We start from the raw sequence: 11,606 nt of genomic DNA on the forward strand, positions 1-11,606 counted from the left end.
GCATCGTAATGGAATCACCCCGTACACACAGTGTAATCAAAGTTTTTTGAGACAATAGCTACTTGATCGCAGTAAAAACTGAACAGTTTTCTCAATGTTATCAGAAAACGAGGTGAATGCTGAAATTCTGCCTCTGTTGGAGGATTCTGCCCTTTTAAAAATTTAATAGAGTCCAACGTGGAACTTATCATTTGCCCAATAGTGTTCTTCTGATAGTTACATTAAGTAGAGCCCAGTTCTATCTACGATGAAGACCTGTCTCAGTACTTTCTATTGGTCCATGTTTCTTACCAGAATGATTTAAAAGAGGAAATAGAGAAGACTGAATTACCCAGCTCGTCATATTTTGTTCAGTCAGTGCGAGAGCGTGACTGAAATGCTGATCATACTTCACTAGGAGATGTTATACGAAAGTCGCTGCATATCGGAAGGGAGTTAGTCTCTAAATTACAAAAGCCCAAGTTCCACTATGTGTCAAGAAACACTCTGATTCTCCCCTCACGATCACTAGGGAAATATTAGCAAATTTAGCAAATGTATGGAGACCGATCGACGATTTTTCTCTTCGCAGTATATTTGAAAAGAAAGGAAAGGGAAGACAATGATTACATTACAACAGGTACCCTCCAGCACGTAATGTACAGCGGCTAGGTGATTAAGTGGTTTTCATTCATTAGGTTCTATATCACATGTGACCTGTGAACTTACTACATCACGTGAACAAGCGGATGCAATCCCTGAAAGTTTTGAGTAGCATGCTGTTTATCCATCGCGTTGTTTTCTTTGTCTTAGAACACCATATTTTCAGGATTTTCCTCCTGTTCTACAAGTAAGAGTCCTTAGCGACATTTCTCGATAGATTAACGAGTTAGAAACTATAGTCTCCTGTCTCACCAAATTCTGTATAGCTCTCGTAAAGTGGCTATCGTAGATTCGGCAAATAAAATATTCGGACTGCTTATTTTTGGTGGATAAATATAATTTAACCATCTCCACAAATAAAACTTAACTTATGGCTTTTTATAGAACAGGACATATTAGAGATAATATTACAATCGACAATAATATGTTGGAGCAAGTCCATATCTTCAACTAACTGGACTGTGATATCTCTCATACTTATGATAATGATCGTAAAAAGAAACTACAGAGATACTTAGACAGGTACGCTTAAGCGAAAGCTCCTGAACAAAACCAGAAAAATGATAGTACTTAAGTACTATAGTACTACGTCTGTATTTTTATTGCTCTATGGATCCGAAGCATGAACTTTAATGACCAAGCAATGACAGAGAATTTAAGTGGCAGAAATGAGTCTTCTAAGACCTGCAGTAGGATAAAAATCAGAAATTTATAAGAGGAACAGTACGATCAGAGCCGAGGTCCTTGTTCTAGGAATAGCAGAAAAGATATGACATTATAGAAATAAATGGGATGATTAGCTACTACGTGTGGATCAAAGCCGGACGCCAAAGAAAACTTTCGACTACAGACACAGGACGGCCACGAAGAAAGGATGCGGTTAGCTTCAAATTGCTTTGTTTCGGCACATTCGAAGATGTCTAATACGACAGTGTACATAACGACGATTTTTTTTCGTTTCTTTCGATGCATCGTCCTGGAGGATAATTCCACGAGATGAAAAGGAATGAAAGGATGCAAAATACGCTTTCACTCTTATCTTCAAAAATCTGTAATTCGAAATGTTGCTAAGTACGAAAGATTTCCAACTGAGATATTTGATGTCTTTATCTGCATGTTGATTCTGTAACATGTTGTTGTTGTGGTCTTCAGTCCTGAGACTGGTTTGATGCAGCTCTCCATGCTACTCTATCCTGTGCAAGCTTCTTCATCTACCAGTACCTACTGCAGCCTACATCCTTCTGAATCTGCTTAGTGCATTCATCTCTTGGTCTCCCTCTACGATTTTTACCCTCCACGCTGCTCTCCAATACTAAATTGGTGATCCCTCGATCTCTCAGAACATGTCCTACCAACCGGTCCCTTCTTCTAGTCAAGTTGTGCCACAAGCTCCTCTTCTCCTCAATTCTATTCAATACCTCCTCATTAGTAATGTGATCTACCCATCTAATATTCAGCATTCTTCTGTAGCACCACATTTCGAAAGCTTCTGTTCTCTTCTTGTCTAAACTATTTATCGTCCATGTTTCACTTCCATACATGGCTACACTCCATACAAACACTTTCAGAAACGACTTCCTGACACTTAAATCTATACTCGGTGTTAACAAATTTTTCTTCTTCAGAAACGCTTTCCTTGACATTGCCAGTCTCCATTTTATATCCTCTCTACTTCGACCATCATCAGTTATTTTGCTCCCCAAATAGCAAAACTCCTTTACTACTTTAAGTGTCTCATTTCCTAATCTAATTCCCTCAGCATCACCAGACTTAATTCGACTACATTCCATTATCCTCGTTTTGCTTTTGTTTATGTTCATCTTATACCCTCCTTTCAAGACACTGTCCATTCCGTTCAACTGCTCTTCCAAGTCCTTTGCTGTCTCTGACAGAATTACAATGTCATCGGCGAACCTCAAAGTTTTTATTTCTTCTCCATGGATTTTAATACCTACTCCGAACTTTTCTTTTGTTTCCTTCATTGCTTGCTCAATATACAGATTGAATAGCATCTGAGATAGGCTACAACCCTGTCTCACTCCCTTCCCAACCACTGCTTCCCTTTCATACCCCTCGAGTCTTATAACTGCCATCTGCTTTCAGTATAAATTGTAAATAGCCTTTCGCTCCCTGTATTTTACCCCTGTCACCTTCAGAATTTGAAAGAGAGTATTCCAGTCAACATTGTCAAAAGCTTTCTCCAAGTCTACAAATGCTAGAAACGTAGGTTTGCCTTTCCTTAATCTATTTTCTAAGATAATTCTGTAACATAATACGATGGAATAAATTTGAGCTATCAATTAGGCCATCACTAACGGAAAGTATTTTATGATGCCGCTGGGCTGTAACCACAGACTTAGGGATTTTAGAATCCGCAGAAGCAATGCAACAAATGAAATTCCAGAAATGAGATGTGTAACATTTCGTAGGAGAAACATTGGGGGGACGGGGGGAGGTGGAGAGTGGGTGTAATCTTGAGTAATATGAGGGAGGGGTCGGAGACATTTACAGTTTTAGTTAGTGCTCCGTGTGTGCTGGTAAGTACAACCGGTTACACATTTGAAGTATCACATCCATAGGTGGAAGCATAAGCGGCCAAAGATACTGCTAGCTAGGGCATAACCACCTATGGCGAGCTAACATACACTCACAACCGACAACATCGGCAAGCCACTGCAGATCGGCAACAATGACTGGATATGCCAGCTGCTAGAACAGCAGACCAACAGCGAAGCCGAGAAGCTCGCACACCAACTCACAAATAAACCGTCAACACTACCCTACACTGTGTATCGATATATGGCCTATCGGACACTAAACGATGATGAACCCAATTGTTACAGGTATGCTGGTGCTGACCGAGAAGCCAAACCGGTACCCAGCTGGTGAGTGTGTAGTGGAGGACTAACTGCATGTTTCTTGGTCGTAGTACGATCTTCTTGAGACGATAAAGTTAGTGGCTGCCGTTTATAGACCACAGACGATCGGCCATAGCGTGCCACCCATCACGTGAGCACACGTGCAGACTGAGGCTCGGCGTGGAAAATTTGGAAATTTGTGATAAGGTCTTATGGGACTAAACTGTTGAGGTCATCGATCCCTTAGCTTACACACTATTTACTCTAACTTAAACCAACTTACGCTAAGGACGACACACACAGCCATGCCCGAGGGAGGACTCGAACCTCCGACAGGGAGAGCCGCGCGGCTCGTGACAAGACGCCTCAAACTGCGCGGCTACCTCCCGCGGCTGCTCGGCCTGTCTCGGCTTTATTCGGGCCTTCTCGGAAGTACACGGTACGACGTGACATTTCATTTAGTATTGCGGTGCGGCATTTTTCGGTCGTTACGATTTTCTTCAGTTCGGCATAATCGTGATATCAGTGCTCTTTATCGTTCGCTATTCGTTATATAAAGGAAGTTCGCAGGTCCATTGGCTGTTTGCACAAAAAGGGGCATTCTAGCTATCTGTCACAAGATTTAAAAGACAAATGGGAATGACAGAAGAGAAGGATGAGAATTCTCTATGCCTATTATGCAGTCGCGTAACCGACAAGTACCGAAAACCTGCTATTGAACGAAATTACAACATCATGTAGAAAAAATTTAAGGGCATTGGTTACTATGAAAGAGAAAAACGATCGCTCGACGGGATTCATTCTTCTGTACATCACAAAGCACATTGTGTTAAATTTGCAAACACGGAGCACGTGATGAAATTGGTGGTATGAATAGCAAATTTTCTTAAGTTGTACGCATTATTATACTGACAGCTGCAATAACTTCGATAGAAGTGAACGAATAATGCGGAGACAGTATATATTTAAAATTTCCTTTACTTCACGTCTATGGTCACAAATTTTTGTCATCAGACTACCGGTTTCGGTCTATAATGACCATCTTCAGATCCGTTTTACAAGAACTTGTCCTAATATACTGAAGCCATAGTGGCATCGTCAAATGCTAAACACAATTTTTTTCGATTTAAAACCTACTATGGTGAATTTATGAAGAAAAAGTGAAAGCATGAACGAAAATCAGAACATCTGCAATGAAGTACAGACCTCCCATTTTTACAGGACTTGACTGCACATTGCCCACAGTAGAACATTGCAAGATGAGAAACAGTTTGTAACTGATCTGATGGTAATACTTATAAAAAAATTATGTTGTGGAAGGGAAAAATTCTGACGAAAACGCCGTCTTTTTCCGTAATCTCACTGGTGTTAAGGAAAACGCGAAGTTTAAAGAATTCATTGTGGACTTGAAACAATTACGAGGAAAGTTTTCTAAAAGTTTTGATGATTCTGCCTGTCTTACATCTGTTTTTGAGCTGTTTTCTGGGGGTTGATTTGACGGAGGAGACCAAACTGCAAGGCCATCAGTCTCATCGGATTAGGGAAGGATGGGGAAGGAAGTCGGCCGTGCCCTTTGAAAGGAATCATCCCTGCATTTGCCTGAAACGATTTAGAGAAATCACGGAAAACCGAAAACAGGATGGGCGGACGCGTGTTTGTACCGTCGTTCTCCCCAATGGGAGTCCAGTGTGGTAACCACTGCGCCACCTCGCTCGTTGTGGTTTCTGCCCTGTTTGCTATTTTAGTTGAAAGAGCCGCTGTCCATGTGCAGATGGAATTGATTGGTCTGCAGTGTAATTCTATTTTGAAAGATAGATTCTCTTACGTTAAAAATGTCCAGAAGTCTACGTTGTTTCCCCTAGGAAGAGTTCTGCGTCTCCTTAATGAGAGTCCAAACGTGATAAAGTATGTCAATCAACATATGTGTGTGAAAGGCCTTTCTCAGTTATGAAACTGAATAAGTCAGGATTATTGCAACATGAATGCAAAGTCTATGAAACGGTCTGAATCTTTCTGTATGACAACTGTCTGTACCAGATAAAAATCAAATTAAACCTGCAGAACGCCATAAATAATTACATAATACTGCAAATTTGTATTGTTTGTGATCTATGGTGTTGAGAAATATGAAATGGAAAACAAGTTGTATGTTATGCGATTGCATCGCCGTTTACACATGGTGCATTCGTAGTTTGCCGTTCTTGGCCACCCTCAGATAGTAAGGCGTGGCGAAGGGCGAAATGTGCAGACAGGTAAGAGAGCTATGCATGTTATAGCATACTCCTTTTTTACCAGGTTCTAGCTAAATGGGTTCTATTAACATACTCGTAGATTATGAGTCTGTGTTAAGTTCAATGAAATGCTTGGAATGTGTACTGTCTTGTTGGTTTCGACGACTATTCTCCACCAATTAAGGGTTAATTGGGGCGCATAATATCCCAGGAGTTAATGCGAACTATTAGATAATTTACACCAACACAAAGTTTGCATTTTGTGATAATGTTTATATTGTTCCAGAACATTCATACAATGCACAGCTCAAAGAAACTGACTTTACAGATCATGTAATTGAACTAACTAAAAATAACTGCCACTTTATTGTTTATATGGTTTCATAACAACACAAGTTCTTTGAAAGTATTGATCAAAAAAGTCACATTAACAGAGTCACAATTAAAATTGGTTGTGTCATAAGAAACTACAGTTACAGTTTTGAAGATAATAAATGACTGATTATAAAAAATGATTTCTAGAAACTGCTTTTCAAATATAGTATCGAAATTCAGCTACAGAAATGTGACTAACAGTACTTCATGCAAAATAATTGATGTCTCGTTAATTACAAAAGGAATTTTGATGCCGACATATTTTAGAGCACTTTACATAATGTGGAAATAGATTTTGATGTTCAAATCTTACATAATAATCTCGTTTTGACTAAATGGTCAAAATAATGGTTTATTTATGACAGAAAGTTCTAGAACTCCTAATTACAAAATTGATTACAGTGAATCTGATTTGAGTTTTTATAGGGATATAATGTCCTGAAAGTGAACGTGACTTTCAGTTCACCACGTTAATTTTCACGTTTTATGAAATAATCGAATTTTGACAGTTACTTTCCCATATAATGACTGAACTGATTTTAGCACTAACATTTTAACGTGATTATTGTCTGATAGTTACACAAATGATATAATCAGTTTTTATGTAAAATTCGAAAAAATTGATGATTACAGTAAGATATTTTTTCATTAATTAAAGATTATTGTTAATTGTATATAAATGAGCTGTAGATGACTAACTGGATGCGTCGTATTTTACACATCCCACGTACAATGCTACTTGAGACAATACCGAGCACCAAATTTGTGTTTTAATATTTGCTACAATGTGAAATGTGTATCGTATAACACGTAAAAGCGTGTTGCCGAGTAGTTAATATAATGGTCCCCATAGTATGTCCAATAACAACACGTACAAGAGAACTGCTTGCATGCTGAATTTTTGGCCGTCCCTCGTACAGACTTCAAAATGCAGGTGATGGCTGTTTCGTTTGGTGGGCAAATTTACGTTAAAAACACTTACGATTAATGCTACATTCGGCAGAGACGACGATAAAATTCTCAACTTGCATCATCCGCCCCGCGATGGGATAACGAGTTCTAGAGCTTACAGCCCAACATTTAGCAATATTGACGCCAGGCAGAAAACATGACAGAGAAGAGTAAATAAAGACTTAACTCTGCAGGGCGGCCAGTGGATGGGGTGCACAGTGGCTTCGCCGGAGTTACGAAGCTGCAGAGTGAGTCTGTAGCGGCGGGTTGGCGGCTGGCTGGTACGGTGTGCAGCGGCGGCTCGCCGTTGGCCGGTAATTACGCAGCCTTCAGCCTCCATCACGGCGCGCGCCGCCCCCGGCGTAATCGGAAGCGGCCAATTGCCGTAATGGCCGCCGCGATCGGCCATTGACTTACGGACGCCGGCTCCACGCCTAGATTTCCTTGAAAAATTAGGAGCCAAGCAGCCGGGGGCCAATTATGGAGCTCGCTGCCCGAGGCGCCCGCCGCACATATCCATCTGGAAGGTGCTGAAATGCTTGATCCTCGCCTCACGGGGAGTTCACAGCGGACGTGAACGGCTCTATTACACACTGAATCGGTATTAACGAGCTTGGGGTACTTCTCGGAAGCGCTAACACTAGACTGCTGAGCTTACTGCGAGGAGTGTTATTTACACAATAAGACGAGCGTTAAAAAAGGCGCTCTCTTTGTGAACACACCCAAGAAAAAACACAACGGAAGTATTAAATACTGAACTAAATGTTAATCATACCGTGACAGGCGATGTAACCGTCATAGAAAGAGAAATGTGGTAGTTACACTGGTGTGCGAAAATTGCTCTTTCATGATGTGTCACTGACAAGTAACATAGCTCGATGAAACTTAGATTATGCGTATAAAGAACTGCTACAGATAGTGCAGAAGTTAAGTGCAAGAAATATGCATGAGACGAACAGAAATGACACTATTATTCGAAGGTAATAACTTCATTGAAGTCACCACGATTTATGATAGTTCGCTGGGCAATACAACAAAAAAATGGTTCAAATGGCTCTGAGCACTATGGGACTTAACTGCAGTGGTCATCAGTCCCCTAGAACTTAGAACTACTTAAACCTAACTGACCTAAGGTCAGCACAAACATCCATGCCCTAGGCAGGATTCGAACCTGCGACCGTAGCGGTCGCGCGGTTCCAGACTGTAGCGCCTAGAACTGCACGGCCACTCCGGCCGGCGCAATACAACAGGCGAAGCATGGTTCTTAGTAGAGTGTGTCATCACTGAGGATGGCAGTGCATGCTCTGAAACGTGCTCCCATGCTGGCCGCAGTATTGGCAAAGAGTTCTTGTGGTAAGGCATTCCACTTCTCCACCAACGCGGTTGGAAAACGCTGGATGGTCGTTCGTACATGTGGGCGTGCTGCAGTATCTCCCCAACGCTTGCCGCACGTTCTCGACGGGATTTAAGTTCGGGGAATGGGCAGGCCAGCCCTTTCGGCGAATATCCTCTCGTTCCAAGACCTCCTCCACCTGAGCTGTTCGAATTATGGCCGAAAGCACCCTCGGTTAATGGGAAAGAAAGTACAGTCTCACACTCACATTGATAAATAATCTGCCGTGTTCAATGAAATAGAAGTCAGAATGAGATTTTCACTCTGCAGCGGAGTGTGCGCTGATATGAAACTTCCTGGCAGATTAAAGCTGTGTGCCCGACCCAGACTCGAACTCGGTACCTTTGCCTTTCGCGAGCAAGTGCTCTACCATATGAGCTATCCAAGCACGACTCACGCCCCGTCCTCACAGCTTTACTTCTGCCAGTATCTCGTCCCCTACCTCCCAAACTTTACAGAAGCTCTCCTGCTTCATATCAGCGCACTGCGCATGGGTAGCTCATATGGTAGAGCACTTGCCCGCCAAAGGCAAGTTTTAATCTGCCAGGGAGTTTCGAATGGAGGTCAGTACGCTAATGCAACAGTATGGTTCCCGACTCCAGTAGGCACGGACCGGGAAAGTGAACATGGTCGACAATGTTCCTTGATGCACTACCTGTTCCTGCCTCTCATAATATGAGTAAACGCCCAGAATCGCTACTCTGACTGAAGCTCCTCTCATATGACAGGAGCACGTGACCTCACTGCTCATGTTATCATCCTAAACGCTGCCTCAGGACTGAAGACAACAACAACAACAACAACAACTAATTTCTTTGGCTCTTCAGATATGTGGTGTACACCATTTTAATGTCTACCAAGCGATATCGTGCTGTCGAAACAAGATGAGTGGGAGTATCAGCTTCCAGATCATAGTCACTGTAACAGCTCGTGTTAACCACCTCGCATGTGGAGGCAGGTATCAGGAAGCTCGTAAGCTGAGAGTGCTGGGCTAAGTTTTTCAGCACTCTCTGACTCTGCCTGACGGCGACGCCGGGTGAGAGCGAATGCGGTGCGTGATGCGTGTGGGACGGTGCTGAGTATCAGGAAGCTGGTAAGCTGAGAGTGCTGGGCTAAATTTTTCAGCAGTCTCTGAATCTGCCTGACGGCGTCGCCGGGCGAGAGCGAATGCGGTGCGTGATGCGTGTGGGACGGTGCTGAGTTAGAGGCGTCGGTTTCGTCACGCGACGCCCCGCGTCCCGTAAGGCGCTGCGTGGAGTCGCTGCGCGAGCACGTGCGCCGTCGTGTCCCGGATGCGGCCCGGTAAACATTTATTAATCTTCAGTGTTTAGGGTGCCTTCCCGCCGCTGGGAAGGGAACATTTTTAAGTGTTGGCGAGCGCAGTAAAGAAGACGGCTGACGCGGAGATTAGCATCTGTTGCCGGGCCCGGGGAAGTCTCCGGAGCTTATGCTCGTGGACAATGCTGGAAGACAAACGGGAGAGCGTGTGGCGAATAATGTGTGACTGTCCTCACATTTCAGTCCGCGCCGGCTGCCACGGCGCACAAATTACTGCGCTGATGGTATTTCTATTACAGGAGGCGGCGGTGCTCCGCAGGCGCCGTAAATGTCGGCAATTGGTCCGTAAATATGCTAAATTTGTAAGAATAAAAAGCGGGAGAAACTGCGGCGCGTTATTTATGCCGACAGTGGGGGGAAGAAAGCGGCAGAAACTTCGCTGGACACCGGCTACTATTTAGAGCATAAAACACCTCACACATTTCACTTTGCGTCATCCTTCTCGCGAATGTTACATACTGCAGCTGTAAGAAGCGAGGAAGACAACACTGTGTATTACAGCACTCTAAAGTAAGGACCGTATATTCGCGATCATTAATTTAACTCTTAGATGTTGGTGCTAACCTAGCTTTAAGCGCATCACCTGCCTCTCTATGAATAACTGACGGCGACTCTCGAGCTCTGTAGGCGAGTGAGAGCTTTGCGGCTAGACGAGATGCGAACCTGGATCTCTGACATTCACGACAGTGAGCTACCAACTGCTATTTATAGCTGATCTCCATACATTCAGAAATCCTTCATTCTTTGAGGACAATTGTATTTATGGGCCTGCAGCTGATCAAGTACTTTTCTGGCGGTTGCACTTTATTGTTTTTGCTTTTTTTTAAAAATCTTTATTTCAACATCTATAATATTTATACAAAAGGAACCCACCACCTTAATGATTAGTGGGTCATAACAATACTACAATGTTATACATTCAGCAGCTATTTTTATTGTTATTACAATGGTACTATGTTTATTATTGTGAGCTACAGACAGGATACAATACAGGGTAATAGGCAGACTGTGGTGTCACCGCCAGACACCACACTTGCTAGGTGGTAGCCTTTAAATCGGCCGCGGTCCATTAGTATACGTCGGACCCGCGTGTCGCCACTGTCAGTGATCGCAGACCGAGCGCCACCACACGGCAGGTCTAGAGAGACTTACTAGCACTCGCCCCAGTTGTACAGCCGACTTTGCTAGCGAAGCTACACTGACCGATACGCTCTCGTTTGCCGAGACGATAGTTAGCATAGCCTTCAGCTACGTCAATTGCTACGACCTAGCAAGGCGCCATTACCAGTTATATCGAGCTTATTATACTTTTGTATCATCAAGAGCGATGTACTCCAATTATGGATTAAAGTTAAGTATTATATCAACTACTTACTTTATTTGCAATTCTCAAGATATTGTCCTGTTCCAGACCTCACGCCAGTCAGCCTGTAATTAAACGCGTGCATTTCGGCCTCCTCTAGAAACAGTGTTGGCTCTTCTGCCAACACTACACAGACTACAGCTATTAATCTATACTACTTGCTAATTGTTAGTTTTCTTACCTACTTGTTAATTCCTAACTGCCTGCAGCGTTACAGGAGTGTCAGCGTAGATATAAACCTACTACTTCAGGCCCTGCTCATCGAGCTAATCCCTATGAGCGTGCCCCTGACACTGGGCAGGCCAAGATTGTTCGTCGCTGCAGGTTCCTAACTTAATATCTATATCTAAAGCTACAACTACTGTACTAACCTCCGTCAATTCCGGTGCTTTTGGTCTAGATCAGTGTACCCCGGTCCCCCTAGTCCTGCACGTGGCGGATTGCAACTGAAAAGT

Source organism: Schistocerca serialis, chromosome 6 (assembly GCF_023864345.2).
Source record: "Schistocerca serialis cubense isolate TAMUIC-IGC-003099 chromosome 6, iqSchSeri2.2, whole genome shotgun sequence".
Taxonomy (NCBI): Eukaryota; Metazoa; Arthropoda; class Insecta; order Orthoptera; family Acrididae; genus Schistocerca; species Schistocerca serialis.